The sequence below is a fragment of the Gallus gallus genome, chromosome 3 (assembly GCF_016699485.2).
Source record: "Gallus gallus isolate bGalGal1 chromosome 3, bGalGal1.mat.broiler.GRCg7b, whole genome shotgun sequence".
In the NCBI taxonomy this organism is placed as follows: domain Eukaryota; kingdom Metazoa; phylum Chordata; class Aves; order Galliformes; family Phasianidae; genus Gallus; species Gallus gallus.
In genome coordinates this window covers 86,408,392-86,424,986 of record NC_052534.1, presented here as the reverse complement: position 1 = coordinate 86,424,986, position 16,595 = coordinate 86,408,392, and the positions used below count along the sequence as shown (strand labels likewise).

Below are 16,595 nucleotides of genomic sequence, written 5' to 3'. Positions count from 1 at the left end.
CGCAGCCCCCGCCCCTGGCTCTGTTCGAGGCCGGCAGCCCCCGCGGTGCTGAGTGTTGGGGCCGTGGTACGGTCTCAGCTCGCCCGGCTCCGCGCTGCCCCGCTTTCTCCTGCCCCATTTCCCGACGGGTCTGTCGGCGTCAGGGGCTGCCTTCAGGCTTTCCTCTCTCAGGGTAATTACTGCAGGCAGATAGTGTCCCTGTGCAATGGTGTTCTGGGTATTGCCTAGAACTTGTACTGTGTCTGTCTGTTAGACATTAGGACAGGAGAATGGCTTGGGTTGGAAGGGACCTCAAAGCCCACCCAGTGCCACCCCCTGCTGTGGGCAGGGCAACCCCTCCCACCAGCTCAGCTGCCCAGGGCCCACCCAGCCTGGCCCTGAGCACCTCCAGGGATGGGGCACCCACCGCTCTCTGGGCAGCTGTGCCACTGCCTCACCACCCTCATAGAACATAACTTCTTCCTTATATCTAATCTAAACCTACCCTTCTTAAGGTTAAAGCCATTACCCCTTGTCCTATGGCTACATACCCTTGTAAGAAGTCTGTTTAGTGAAGCTATTGAATGTTATAAACTGTTAACGTACGTTGTCTTTCAACACAAAAGTGTTAAAGGTTTTGTTCTGCATCTAAAACATACTCCACTTGTGTTTTTCAAGATATGGACAAGAGGCTGTATTTGTGTGCTCTTCAGTGCTTACTTTTGTCTGTATGGTGGTGATTGTTTCTTTCGTATTGGTGTATTCAACAAACCTGGTGCCCACAATTCAGATATGAATTGAGCTTGGTAGGAAATAAAGTGGAGAAATGTGCAAGATAGTAAGATAATCTTCCTTTGTTACCTACTCTATACTGAATTCCTCTCTTCAAAGCTTTATATAAACAAATATATATAAACAAACCTTTTATAAAGGCAGTAGCAACAGGAAAAGGGGAAATAGTTTTAAACTGTAAGGGAGTAGATTTAGACTAGATATTAGGAAGAAATTCTTTACTGTGAGGGTGGTGAAACACTGGAACGGGTTGCTCAGAGAGGATGTGAATGTCCCCTCCCTGGAGGCATTGAAAGCCAGGCTGTATGAGGCTGTGAGCAACCTGGTGAAGAGGGAGATGTCCCTGCCTATAGCAGGGGGGTTGGAACTAGATGATCTTAAAGGTCCCTTCCAACCCAAACCATTCTATGATGCTATGAAATTGAGTATGTTTTAGATTAATTATAGTCTTAAGATCTGAGGGTGTTCCATTTTTTTTTTCAGCTAGTATCCTAAAAGGCATTCCCTGACTTAATGCACCAGTTTTGTATTGCAAGGCACATCTGGTAGGCTGCAGAGACCACTCCACTCTACCACTCCACTCCACTCTACTTGGACTTCAGTAAGGCCTTTGATGCTGTCCCCCATAACATTCTCATAGAGAAGCTGGCTGTCCATGGTCTGGATGGGTGTACGCTCTGCTGGGTGAAACACTGGCGGGATGTCCGGGCCCAAAGAGTTGTGGTCAATGGAATTGAATCCAGTTGGCGGCCGGTCACGAGCGGTGCACCCCAAGGCTCATTGCTGGGGCCGCTTCTGTTTAATATCTTCATTGATTATCTTGATGAGGGGATTGAGTGCACCCTCAGTAAGTTTGCAGACGACACCAAGCTGGGAGGAAGTGTTGATCTGCCAGAGGGGAGAAGGGCACTACAGAGGGACCTGGATGGACTGGATCAATGGGCCAAGGTAAACAGCATGAGTTTCAATAGGGCCAAGTGTCAGGTCCTGCATTTTGGTCACAACAACCTCAGGCAACCCTACAGGCTTGAAGAGCTGTGGCTGGAAAGCTGCCTGATGGAAAGGGACCTTGGTGTACTGATGGACAATCGGCTGAATAGGAGCCAGCAGTGTGCCCAGGTGGCCAAGAAGGGCAATGGCATCCTGGCTTATATCAGGAACGGTGTGGTGAGCACAACTAGGGAAGTCATCCTGCTGCTGTACTCGGCATTGGTGAGGCCTCACCTCGAGTACTGTGTTCAGTTTTGGGCACCTCAGTACAAGAAGGACATGGAGGCACTGGAGCAGGTCCAGAGAAGGGCAACGAGGCTAGTGAAGAGCTTGGAAAATCAGCCCTATGAGGTGAGGCTGAGGGAGCTGGGGCTGTTTAGTCTGGGGAAGAGGAGGCTGAGGGGAGACCTTATTACTCTCTTCCAGTACCTGAAAGGTGCTTACAGTGAGAGCGGGGTAGGTCTCTTCTCACTGGTGACAGGTGACAAGATGAGGGGAAATGGCCTCAAGTTGTGCCAAGGTAAGTTTAGGTTGGACGTTACGAAACACTTCTTTACAGAAAGGGTGGTTAAACACTGGAATAGGCTCCCCAGGGAGGTGGTTGAGTCACTGTCCCTGGATGTGTTTAAGAGCCGTTTTGATGTGGTGCTCGGAGATGTGATTTAGCAGAGGGTTATTAGAGTTAGGGTACTATAGTTAGGCTGCGGTTGAACTCGATGATCTTTGAGATCCTTTCCAACCTGAGTAATTCTATGATTCTATGATTCTCCCAATACCCAGCCAGCACTTCTGCTATTTGTGTGTTATCAAACAACACTCAGGTGTTACCAGTTAAAAACAGCCTTGCATAACCGAAGTCGCTTTATTCCTTCCCAAGGCTATGTCTTCATTCCCCAGTGACTCAATGTTGTGTATACTTGAATAAATACCTTTTGGATGAGCATATTTTGCAGCTGTACTTCAAAAGAACAGCTAAGTTGTATGCACTGTATTTATTCTCTTTTGTTTGTGCTGGTCCAGGCTGCTAGTCTCAGAGTTCATTCCATGCCAGAGAGTTTGTGTGCCAAATGGCCTTGAATTACAGAACCCTCCCATTAACTTTAAGAGAAAGTTATGTGCATAATATTAAAGTAATATGTCATAAACAGCTATGCACATTGGGAACCAAATCAGTGCTACAGTAGTAGATGTGCCAAGATAAGACAGCATCCTACTTTCTACTTTGTATTCCCCTTTACAGACCTCTGAGAGGTCATGTTGATCCCTATTTGCTGTACTGTTTCACCAAGGTCACCTATTCAGACAGTTTTTTCCACATTTCTCCTGTGATTACTGCTTTCCAAGGCAGTTTTTACATGAACATATCATCCATAATAATTTTTTCCAGATGCATTACATTACACTTAACTACAATTAAATTACTTTATTTGACTGCAAAGCATATCAGATCAAGCTATAAGAGAAAAAACAATGCCATCCTTTAATACGGTCATCTGTTTGTTAAATAGCAAGCTTTACTTGAGTATCACTGTCTGTATCATCAGTAAAAATGTTAAATAATCTTTCACTAAGAATCCAAGCCGGTTGGAGTCCCTCCAGTTGCTGACTTCTCTGTCACCACAACTACGTTTTGAAATCTCTGAGGGAGCCAATTCCGTGCATCTGCTGTGTGCTCTGTTTTTTGGGTTTTTCTTTCCCGTACAAAATGTATACATTTCAGCCAATGCAATTCTTAAAATAAATAAATAAATAAACAGCATCTTCTTTACTTCTGTGAAAATGCAGTGCTTGCTATACTTAAGTCACTATATTTGCTAATGTGATGAGTGTATTTCCTTTCATCAACAGAATCAGAGAAATTAAGTTGTGTTGCATCAAAATTCTTGTAGTTCTAAACATCCTAATGCTTATTACTACCATTATTAATGCAGTGTTATATAAGTCTTAGGTATGCCCATCAGAAACAAGTGGGATATATAAGTTGAAGTTCATGAGTTTTGAAATGTCAAGGTTGGAGAAGAGAAGGCTCCAGGGAGACCTCATTGCGGCCTTCCAGTACTTGAAGGGAGCGTATAAACAGGAGGGGGAACGGCTGTTTACGAGGGTGGATAGTGATAGGACAAGGGGGAACGGTCTTAAACTGAGACAGGGGAGGTTTAGGTTGGATATTAGAAGGAAATTTTTCACACAGAGGGTGATGATGCACTGGAACAGGTAGCCCAAGGAGGTTGTATATGCTTCATCCCTGGAGGCACTCAAGGCCAGGCTGGATGTGGCTCTGGGCAGCCTGGTCTGGTGGTTGACAACCCTGCACATAGCATAGATGATCATTGTGGTCCTTTTCAACCCAGGCCATTCTATGATTCCTTCAGTTTAGTGCTTGCTGCTGAGACACGGTGCAGATTTACAGCTTGCCTGGAAATCAGTGGATCTGGATTCTAAGTAATCTAAAAAACTCTTATCTGTAGACATACATAGGGATAGATAATGTTTGCACCCTACAGTACACGTGCAAATGTTGACTGAAATATTGTGGGAAAATGCAATTTATTTCTTTTTTAGCTTTGGTGTGTTTTGGGCATAAACATTTTGAGAGCTTTTCTGTGAAGGATTAAGCAAGTATGACGGAAATGAGAGGTAGTTGACAAAGATCCTGTGAGATTAAGTTTCCAATTACCCAGTCTTCTAATGGTGTGAGATGTCCAAAAGTAACCATGTGTAACATAAGCAGCAATCATTTCTGTGAGGAAATTATCTTGATGTTCAACAGGATAAAGTCAGAGGTCCCAGAAGGTTGTGGAAAAGCTGACACTTCCATTGCTTCAGTCCCAAGAGCTTAAAATGAAAATAAGAATGATGAATTGAAAGAGTTGCCCAGAGACATCTATTGTAAAGAGTTTCTCTTGCTGCTTACACCAGGTGAGTTCACTTGGGCTATTCAAACTTCCTGTAGTGCTGTACTTGAATCCTTGAAATTACAGGGAAATGTTCCCATGAAGTGAAACCATCCTGAAGATAAGCCACTGCCAGTCAAGAGCTGCAGTCACTGGCACATTACGCGTAGGTGAAGTGGTTCACGTTGGCAGTTAAGGGCTCTACAGAGAAGTTTTGTCATTCATCTACATCGAGTTTCCCCCACAATCTGTCAAGTTCTTTGAAGTCCCTGGAGGCTTTGTAAGAAATATACGATTTGAGAAATCGCTTGCATGACCTTTTCTCTCTTTTGTGGCCTGACCTTGGCAATCAGCAAGACATTCTTACCATGTAATGGCATTTGAAACTTGCAGTGGTGAGAGCTAGAATGAAGTACACATGTGGATCCCCCTAGCTGGGCTTGTAATGCCGTTGCCAGATGTTTATTGTAGGAGAAAATTTTCAAGGAGTGGAGCAATTCATAGCTGTTGTATTAGTAGAAGCAGGAATCTTCAGCTTTGTCTAGGAGTCATATGTATGCAAACTATTTTTGAATTAAATTTACATCCTCTGTGAGAATGATGTAACCATTTTAAATTTGTTGTTAAGAAGGAGGGTATCCCCTCACTGTACTGAGGAGTCAGCACCTTTCTATCCTTGCTTTTGAAAGCACTGTTCTGCATGTGACAGATGTTGCCTGCTGTACCCTGTAGATATTTCTTACTAGAATGCAGTTCATGTGTGGGCCACCACGTTAGGAACTCTTACACAAGTTCAGTCTGTGAAGTTTAGCCCATGTCAGCTGAAAATACCATAAAGAAGCTGAATGTCGGAGATTGCAAAATTGTATTTCAGGATATACTTCTTTGAAATTGAGATAAAGATAAATCACCACCTGAATGTTGCACCACTACTACCTGCAACAACGCAAGCATTTGGGGAAAGTGTAGCTATCATCTAAGAACGGTCAGGAAGAGTTGCATTTATCATATGTTATAAACTTGTCTACCAGATATCTCACCTGGTTTGTACTGTGAAATGCCATCTGTTTTCTACTCAAAATCTGTGGAAAAGTGACTGCTGAACTCTGTACTGATGAGATTATGGATGTGTATTTTGAGATTAGTACTGATTTGTAGGTATTTTATATTATTGACTATGTAGTTATATAGACATACAATTCTTGCAGTAGAACAGATAATTTTTACATTCCTTTTACTATTAAGATGTTAACCTTTTAATGTTTACAGTTAAAGGGGAACTGCAAGTGACTCCTTTTAGTTTGCGTCTAGGTGGAGGTGGCTGCTCCTGGGCAATCCTTTGTGACTATAAAATGTTATGAGCTGGGAGGATAATTTATTTATATTAAAGTATATAAAATTTGGTGTATATATTTAATAAAAAATGAATTTTCATGAAGAAATAATTTGCTGTGGGAATGCGTTAATTGAGGAAATAGACGTCATTTGATTAAACTTCCCCTCTCTGACCAAGTAACTTCTGTGATTCAGACCAATAAGCTGGGCGATTGAAAGATCTGAGCTCAAGCAAGCAGAAGAGAAACGTGAGCTAGATTCCATTCTTCCAAATTATAACACTAAGCACTGGACAAGTAAGTGTGAAGGACTACCAAAATGTTGCCTCACACTTTTTGTGAGGTTGGAAGCTCACCCTGTGGTGAATTCTAGGGCAAATGGTGCATACTGTTCTTGTGCTGTCCTTCTTTGGTCTGCTTCTTTCCCAGCCCTTTCTTGGTAGTAGGTATTGAAAAAGGGTTATTGAAAACTCACACAGACATAGTTAGGAGGTTTAGGTGCTATGAATTCTGATCCTGTCCAGCCGTAGCGTGGCTGGAATGCAGGGATTGCTAGGGCCTGGATGAGCGCTCACAAATTAAACCATTCTGTGAAATAACATCTTCCCCAGAGCAGGCTGTTCTTTTGAAGCCTGGGTTGAAGAAGACACCTCACGATGGAAATTAGTTTTGGTGTCGGAATCCATGACAACAGATCCACACAAGAGAAAATGCACCCTTCTTTCTTGGGCGTTCGTTATTATCTGTTCAGTCCTCCCATGGTGCCAGCTGCTGTGAATCCCCATCCAGAAGTGTTACTCTCCAATACCTGATCATTTCCTGTGTAAGATTAGGCAGACACTGAAGTTATTTGTGATTGACGATATAGGTGGCTGGCTGGTTTCAGGAAAATAATAACAATAATTCATAACGTGTAATTAAATAGAACATCTGTCTAAAGTAGATTTTGAAGTGCTTTTGGAAATGTCCGTTCAAGAAATCACAGCAGGGGGGGAAAAATGCATGACAGCATAAGTCACTTCTGAGCATCAGACTGAAGCGTTCTCCTGTTTTCTGTTTCACATTCATGCATTGATTATTTATATCACGTGGTTGGTTGCAGATGAGACTGTGTTAGAGGTCTTTGGTATTCATTTCAGATGCTCATCTGTGTTGCCAACTTATGACAAATTTCAGGAAAGCTCTCAAGTGTTTTCCCAAAATGCCTGTAGGAGTCAGTTATATAACTTGCTTCTCAAAGGAAAATATTGTTAAAACATTGACAAAATGCATGTTAACTAAATGTCACTGAAAAGAAGAAAATCATAGATGGTGAGATGTGGTAACCTGGGATGGTGCTGCAGCTTGCCTTACAGTAGGTTGTCTATAGCACCTGTCAACACAGGGGTCAGCTTTCATTGCAGTTGGCTTTGTTGAAATGAATACAGCTCATGCTTAGCTTCCTGGTGACACTGTGAGTCACCAACCTCCTGCTAAATGAGCAGACCTCCAATGAAACTGTAAGGAACTAATTTGTGAAAATCCACCATTCACTGACACGTCAGAACAATTAGAGCTGAAAAAAACTATCCCTTATCTATGCTAGTGGGGTTATAAAAATATTATATTTAGCCAAGCGTAACTATATGGTTATTTTGCTAGTCTACAGATGAGATTTCTTTATCTTGAAAGTGTGATGTTTTGTACAGTATGGTACCACTAGATCCACATTCCAAATCTACTTCTTATCTTAGGGATACAATGCCCTTCTTAACTTTTCTGAACAACATACTAACAGACCACTCAGGTCCTACTGTATAATCTGTGCTAACGAGAAATTCACCTTTAATAACCTACTGTTAGAAAAATGTAAGAACCAGTTCTTGGACCCAACCTGTAGTTTACTATACCAAACACCTTTCCTTTGACACGGTGTCCATTATATGAGGTGTCCGTCCCACATGGGTGCAGTGATAAAAGAAGAGCAGTCAAATCCACCAAAAACCCTTAATCTGCGCGCCATTTTTTGTCTTCAAGTTCTGGCACAGATTTTCCTTTTAATTCCATAAATGACTAGAATTCATTTTTGCAAATCAAAATCTTTTTAGAATTTTACCCCTGCTTAGCCACCTTCCTTCAGGAAAGTAAATGATGTCCTCATAATCAGCATCCATACTTTTAAGGAACTCCTGGAACTGGTGATGATTCAGCCCATTGCACTTTATGAAATTAACAGCTTTGATGATGGTTTGCATGGCATTATCCTTTTTTAAAGCTTTCACACATGAATTTTCTTGATGTGTACTATGCGGTCATATGACATCAAACATGAGTTACTGGTAGTAATTGCACCATCTTCTATTAATTTTATAAATCCCCCCCCCCCCTTTTTTTTTACCTTCTCCAGGGCACCATCAGTAGCTGTACAGGATATGTTGACAAGGATTAAAGAAAAATACTTTAATGTAGTTTTTATTGCTTCATAAAAATCAAGAGATTTAGTTATGTCTTTTAATGGCACCAATGAAGCCATTTCTTCAGTGATATTATATTCATTATCAATGCCTCTAATGAAAATGGCAAGCTGAGCTGTATCTGTAGCATCAGTATCTTTGTCAATTGCTAAAGCATAACATTTGAAATTTGCAGATTTAATCTCCGAAGTTCTTTTGATAGACTGTATGCAGTGGGCATGAGAGGTGATCAAGACTGCCCTGTACTCTTCCCTTCTCATGGTTCCAGCCCACACGGTGCCGATTGCACACTGCTGTTGGGTTCAATTATTCTTAAACTGGTTTTGATTACTTATAATGCAGGAAGTATATCACTGAACACCTACACATTGCTGGGAACTGTTAAAAAATGAAACAAATAGACTGCAGACAAAAGTAACATATGATAGTATGTGGTTAGAAGCAGACTAGAGAAACCCATTTGATGCGAGAGCAATTTAGTGAAATGGTTCGTTCCTTGAAATGGCTTGCAATGGTTCTCACTTGATGTTAAATCACTGGAATTTCTGTGTCAAGGCAATCTGATCTACCTTTATTTGCAAAGAGTAAACACTAATGTGGCCCATTTTAAATGGGGAAAGTGAATGGAGAAATGTCTTATGGATATAGCTTATCGTGATTATCCTGTTCTTCCCTCTGCGTGGAGATGAAAGCCTGATCCAAACAGCCACACTGTAAGATCTTGCCTTTAAAACATTGAATATTGTCATTTATAAGGACATCCTGGCTTTGTGGACTGGTCTTTTCCCTTATTTTTTACGTATTAGATATCTTGGATCACTTCAAACACTGCAATCATATATCAACTTGTTAAGATTTTGAATTTTAATTAATTTCCTTTAAATTCCATCTCTTATTTAGACTTTGAACTTGAGTAACATGATGCTAATATATGGGAAAATAATTGACAGTGTATGTATGCATTGAGAAGGAGCTTTGAACTGAACTGAATATTACACACCAGAAAGACCCAGTTCTGAGCGCACCCTTTATTAGTGCTGAACTGCAGCAGGACTAAAGGAATCTGGTCAGGAAACTCCACCAACACCACAAGCCAGAGATTTGGGAGCTAGAAGAACGTATTAAACGTGAGTAAATAGAGGAGGCACAGATATAGGTATTTTATCTGTGGGAGTGATTTTGAGCTTCCTACATGAGCAAATCCCCTTGACTGTTACTAGAAAACCTCCATTCCTTGGGTTGACTCTGTGAAACGAAAGACATGCACAGAATGCAGTCTGACTTCCTTGAAGCTTCCCAGGTAGGGACGGAAGATCTGAAAAGGAGTTTTCTGGTCTTGGTAGCATCTTTTAGAAGAAGGTTTAGAATTGAGAGAGACAAAAAAGAATAGATTCTCTTTTGTCATTTTCCTGTCATAGGTTGTGAGAAAGAGACTAATCAAGCTGGTGAAGTTGTGCTGCAGCATCAGGACTGCATCATGGATCATCAGACCTTCCACATCATGGAAGGACTGGAGGATATTTTTCAATTAGGCTTACTTCGTTAAAGGTGGCACAGAACAAGTGAATGCTTAAAGGGGATGGGGAAATGGTAAATTAAGAGCTAATAGTGGTGGTTGTGAGATTGGAAGAAAACAGTAACAGCTTCCTGTAAGGACATATTTTATCTTATTGTAGTTTATGGCTAAGTGATGCATTCATTTATTTTGAATAAATATGGAAGAGATGAAGGATTTCACTTTGTTTTTTACCAGCTTTCTTTACATCTCATTGAAATTGTTACCTGACACAGCCCTGACCAATCTTCTGATTAGGAAAGAAAAGATTTGAAAAATGTATTCATTAATGTTATGCAGGTTGTTTGCATTGCAAATTTTTTACTTCAGAGAGGAGCTGATGGGACAGGTAAATTAAATCCTAATCATTTACAAAAAAGACCGCATCCTATTTTGAAGGCATTAAGAATGAGCCAATGGGAAACAGCTTGCTTGCTTGAGGTCCCAGCACTCATCCTGGGAACTCTCATCTTTCATCCATTTTTCTGTCTGTTCAACTTCTTTTGGCAGTGTTGCATAGGATTTCTCTGCATGTGGGGACCTTAAATGTTTTGTTCCCTCTCCCTCCATGAAATTTACCTCATGACTGGCCCACTGGTGGACTTGTGCACTGGGTTTTTGGTGATGCTGTCTACTGAAATTCAACTCCTCTCACCCCTCAAAAAGAAGTTCAACAATCTCAAGCTGGTTAGCTGACTCTCTGTACTAACCAAATTCATTGAAGCTACATCAAGTTTTCATCATAACACTGCAGAAGACAAACACCTGGGGCTTTGTTTGGTTTTGAGTAGAAAATACTAAGCATGAGTCCTATGTCCCTAAAATAATATGTGATTCATCTTTTGTTAGCGTAAGTAGCAAAAATACATTGGTGATCTTTCACTCTCAGATGTCTGTTTCTTTCCAGTGAGACCACTGAAGCAATCAAATCCATTAGCTGTAGTTGGAAACAACCTTTAGGTGGCTAAATTAGGTGAGTGAAAGTAATTATCAACATCATTGTATTTCAGAAGTTCTCATTTTTATTACTGCAAAATGACCTCATGAAATATAATTCAGCTGACTGCTTTGTCCAGCATAACTGAACAAAAATGCTTGTAAAAACAAAATAGGCACAATTGTGGGCAATCTACTCAACAAACTGCACACACATGCTGCAAGTAATGACCTGTGGTGAATCTGCTAAAAATGTCGAGAGCTGAATCACTGCAGTTTGAGCAGATCTGGTGGTAGGAATTGGCTGATTTTTGTGGAGATTAAAAAAATATTATTATTAAAATGTCATGTTGAAAAAGATTTGCTTCAGTCAGGAATCTGCAGCACAGATTCTGAGATGTCCAACTCGTCTCCATTTTTACACAACATCTTGTTTTATACAACACAATCAATGGAATTGGCTGTTCAACAACTTATTGAAAGTAAGAGCCTAGTAGATCTCAATTTTTATGGCCCATATTTTGAGCTGTCTTTTGGGCTTATGGGCAGCTATGTTCTACGGTATTCCACAAACAGGATGTGCACAGTTTACAAATAGTAAGCAAGTGCTTTCTGACTCATTCAAAAACCAGCTTGTATTTAATGGCCTCTTAGGTTAAGGATTAACGCACTCTTTTCTCTAGACACGACACTCAGGGTCCTTGCTCCCAGCCAGGAGCTGTGGCCAAGGAAGAGCAGGCTTCTCCCACAGACCTGCAGGGAGAGGTGAGATGTCACCTACCACCAGGACTACAGAAAGAAAGAGGTGGGGCTCTATTAACAGAACACACATTACTAAGGTGATAGGAAAGACTGAATTTGGAAAAGGTGTAATATCATAGAATCACCAAGGTTGGAAAAGACCTACGATATCATCCAATCCAAGTGTCTACCTGTCACCAATAGTTCTCAATAAATATGGCATCCTTCAGGGCATACACTAGCTAAAATGTGAAGTTATGAAGAAACTGTCCTTATATCAGTTTCTAGATGGCTGTTTACCTTGTACTCTGTGGAAATTTCCTTTGCAACCTCTGGTACTGATCGCTGTCAGAAACACTGCCTTAATTAGGTGCTTGGGCTGTTCCTGTACTTGCAGGTCCAGCATTTTGTATAGATGTGTGTATTTCTGTAAGAAGATCTACAAGCAACCTATGTTCTGTATTGTTCTGATCTTAGTGAGTAGAAGGATAAATTAACTGATTGCTTTTACTTACTGATAATCCATCAGGCAAAGCATTAATGCTAGCATACACGTTGGTAAATTTCTTGTAGACAGTATTGTGGACAATGATTGTAAAAAATCTATCAATGGCTATTGATGTTCATATGAATTTATGATAGCTTATTCTACCTTCAAGGTAGAATAACTATGATGATACATAACTTGTCCTGAGGAGACGGCTGACTGTCGCAAGCTCGCCTCACATGAGAGTCATCCTCTAGTGATCTTCTATTAACTGAGAATTGTATGCTCAGTCTGGCTTGATCCTCTTGAAATTTATAAAGGGACTCTCTTGAGAGCTGCACTGTGCTGCTCTTACTACCTCTTTACCATACATTAAGGCTCTGGATGATAAGGTGGTCATTTCCAGATTTTTGTAGATACAAACTCCTGTTCCACTTCATCTGTAATTATGATGCTTTGGTACCTATTCATCCTTAAACCACTTAACGCATGAGGAAAGAGAAGAGCTCTCTCCAGTATCTCTGGAGACCATAGGCCAAATTAAACCAAATAATATATGAAAGCATCCTAAAGATGGTAACATTCAACATGTCTGAAAAGTGGCAACTAAGTACAAGAAAAAGACTTAGATAGGTAAGTATGCTCTCAAAGGACAGGATGGCAGAAATCATCCATCTTTTAGCTAAGGTCATCCACTTTTTAGCTAATCAGGCTTTGGGCCAGGCTCTGCACCTGCACTATATATATATATATTTTTCTTGGAGTGAGGAAGAAAGGACCCAGAGAACAAGAGTGGAGAAAATGTGTCATGGAGCAGTGTGCAGTGCACAAGGGACAGAAAAGACAGTGATATGTAGGAAGACAAATTGCATGTGTTCTGATACTAAGGGATTTATTTCTAATCCCATGCAGAGTTCAGGAATTACTCCAGGTCTTTGATACTTTAAAGAGATCTTTTTTCAATGACTTGTGTGGGTCACTCACCATTCCCAGCTGAAACAAAGCTATTCAGAAACCCGGCTGTACATCACACAATAGCTTTACGCTTACGCTATAAGTGGATCTGAAATTCTAGGAAGAGTTATTAATGCCTGTGAGATTCAAGGCACGTCATCTTGTCAGGTTTGCCCTCCTCAACCTCAGGTCTGCTTGTCTACAATTACAATGGCAGCGACTAAGTCAAAAACTGAGAGGAGAAAGCGGGCAACCATGTTCAATGAGCTGAAACTGCTTTAGATATCATCATAGCCTGAATATGTGTGTTGCCTCCAAATGTTCTTCCAATCCCAGCTGACTGACAAAAGTTTTTCTATACTAAACAAGACTAAATTCCAATCCTGACTTTTTTTTTCATCCTGTCCTTTATGTACATAGTCCAAAAGAGTCATAGTTTCTCAGTATTATTTAATTTAAAATGTTTCCTTACATCTTTACAAAAGTAAAAAGAAATATCCTTAAGTATGCTTTTAAAACTTTCAGGGTTATTAAAATAGGAAGAAATGGGAAAAATGTAAATGATGCAGAATTGATTTATTCTTTTTCTTTCAGTCTCAACAATAAACTTAGGTAAGATGTATCCCCTGTATCACTCTGAGTTTCTTGCTGTAATCTGTGAGGCATGTTTCCTTTAGAAGTAATTGGTTTTTTATCTACATAGTGAAAGAGATTAAGAAGATAAATCTGTGAGAACTTAATTTGAATGAAATGTTATGAAACTCAGTATTTGTCAACATTCCCTAAAGACATTTAAATGTTTGGGGTATTTTTTTGTTGTTGTTGTTGTTTTTCCCTTTACATACAGTATTGTTCAAAGGTTAGAACTTCAAGATTGGCATGTTGATGCAGTAAGCCTTGTAACTCAACCTGCTAGTTAACTAATACCCACTAGGAGCTGATACTTTTCTTCTTAATATCCTACCACTGTAAAAGAGTGCAACAAGGCATGATGCTACTTTCCCTCTCAGGGTTTGGATGTAGGTGTTTCTACAATAATAGTCACAGAACTTGTTACATATCCCACTACCCTTAGTGCATGTTAAGATGCTGATGCCATTAGCATCCTTGAGACATGCTGGTATGTATCATGAATTGCTTCTCCAAGAGCATGGTTCCTGTGCCCCACTGCAATATTAATAACAATGAGAAGAAAGAAATATAAATCGCTGCCTTATTATAATGTTCTTAGCCAAACATGTATCCAGGATACATGAAGTCTATTCCTCTCTTAAATAGCCAGTTTCAGGCAGTTGAACAGATCTGAGTAAGCCAGCTATGGTCAGGCTTGTGTGGAATGCACAGCTGGACTCCAGACACTGACTCATTCTCCAACTACCACTACCAGCTCTTTTTCCAAGAGGTTCTCTTCTGCCAATAAATCTTCCAGCTTCCCATAACGTACTGTCAGGCTGAGGTCACATCAATGTAGGCATAAAAAAAAAGCAAGTGTCCACACCCATAAGGAGGAAAGTAAAGGAGGAAATTTGGAACTAACTAGCCCCAGTAAAAGAAAAATGAAAAACAAAAGAGCAAACAACATTAAAAAACAAACAAACAAACAAACAAAACTGGAAAACTTACAGACAATTTTAGAACTTCTTTGTGGAGACCATAGTGGGAATATTCGGCATCTGTTAACCAGGCCACCTTCTGTAATTCTTCTGCTTTTCTGTTGCAAAGAGAAGGGGAAAGCAATTTACACTTACAAAAAAAATCTGTCCTTAGTTAAAAGGAACAAGGCAACTGCGTTTGGCTTTGTTGGATACTACAGCTAAACTATAAAGAACAGTACTACATTTTACTGTATGGTAAATCTAAGAAAATAAGCAGTAGTCTATACTAGCCCCAGTCTTGCTGTCATATGTAAAAACATTGCTTTGAAGACTTTACAAACAGTCCTTGCTATAAATCTCAGATAGGCCTTAGAAAGATAGGCCTTAGGCCTTTGCCCGCAAGAGTAAGAGAAAGACTTTGCATTCAATAGAGAGTCTCTACAGGGAAAAAAAAAAACTCTGACATGGTGGTTGTACACTGCATCAACGCTAACATGAAGAACACCAGCATGAAGTATCAGCTTATCACAGAGATCATTATATTAGTCATGAATTTATGAGTTGCTCAATACTTGCACGTGTACTCCACGCTCAGTGTGTAATTACACATCTGCCGTCATTTGTGCCCATGATCAACTGTATGCGTTTTGCTAGAAAAAAAACCAACTTCTGCTTTTTGCAATAATGCATCAGTCCCACCTGAAATGTAAGTATAAAATATAGCAACTGGATTCATTTGGATTAATTGTGACCCTCTCTTGCCCTTGAACTGTTGTTGGATTTGCTACAGAAGGAGGTGTTCAACAGTCTAACACTTTTTTTTGAAAGCTCTATATTGTTAATAACTGTGAAACTGATGTACTTTGTGTCTTCAAGTGTAAGCATAGTAGTCCCTTCTACTTGGTGTGGCTATATTGCAGGCAATTTTTACTGATTATTTAAAAGTGATTTATTTGTTTTCTGCAATGGTACCGTGCAGTTTTCCAGACAACAATGTGCGTGCAAGATTTCTACATATTCATGTAGGTAGTCTGAAGAATGATTGCCAAGATACTGCTGCCAAGAGCTATTCTGGTTCTGCAGTCTGAAAATAAGTCAACAGTTTATCAGCACGCCGAGTTTCAAGGAGAGCTGCAGTAGGAACTAATGTCATCAGTGCTGGAGGGTGGGGATGCAGGTTTAAGTTCTGAGGCTTGATTCTGTTTCCAGTCAAACCAACGCAGCTTTAGGGAGTATTTAGTAGGGAGAGGGGTCTCTATTTGAACTTTTCATGTTTGGTTTTTGGTAAATTAGTCAGTCTGGCTTTTTGAACACCATTTCCACAAACCCTCAGGGAAAGATGATGCAATAATAAAACAGAAGTAATATAAAGACACAGTACTAAAATCTAAGACAAAGTGATGTAAGTTTCTTGTAGGAAGCTGGCTAAAGAATTAGCTGGCATGCTCATTATTTTGATATTTCATGTTTGCCTGTGGCAGCTTCCAATTAATTTGGAATTGTGCTTGCATGAGAAATATGGGAGTTACTTCTAACTCCTTATGTTGGTATTAACTCATAACAGGGAACAGGATTTCATATAGGGGAGAGTCTTTTCCCATAACTTGCAATAATGTTTAAGTTTTCACTAATGTGCCTCATCTGCATTTGAAACAGCAACAACAACAAAAACAGAAAACAAACAAACAAAAAAAGCAAACAAAAGGAAAATAAATCAGCTACTCAGGCATCTAAATTTATGCAGACTGGATGTCCCTTTAGAGGTCAGCAGAGCACTCACCTATTTCTAACAGTCCCATAGGAAATGACTCCTTTTTAAAGATCTTGAAAGATAGGTGCAGGCATAGTGGTTAGACGTGGCAGACTGGATCTCCCTATCTCCCTT

At 40.2% G+C, this 16,595-nt stretch overlaps 1 long non-coding RNA gene across 1 annotated transcript; it reads right to left on the bottom strand.

Annotated features, from left to right (window-relative positions):
- Positions 1-6,438: 6,438 nt before the first annotated feature.
- On the bottom strand, positions 6,439-16,595 carry LOC121110330. Its single transcript, XR_005858676.2, has 3 exons — positions 16,491-16,595; positions 14,739-14,826; positions 6,439-6,808 (listed from the first exon to the last, which is right to left on the bottom strand). It is a non-coding gene; the product is annotated as an uncharacterized LOC121110330 (long non-coding RNA).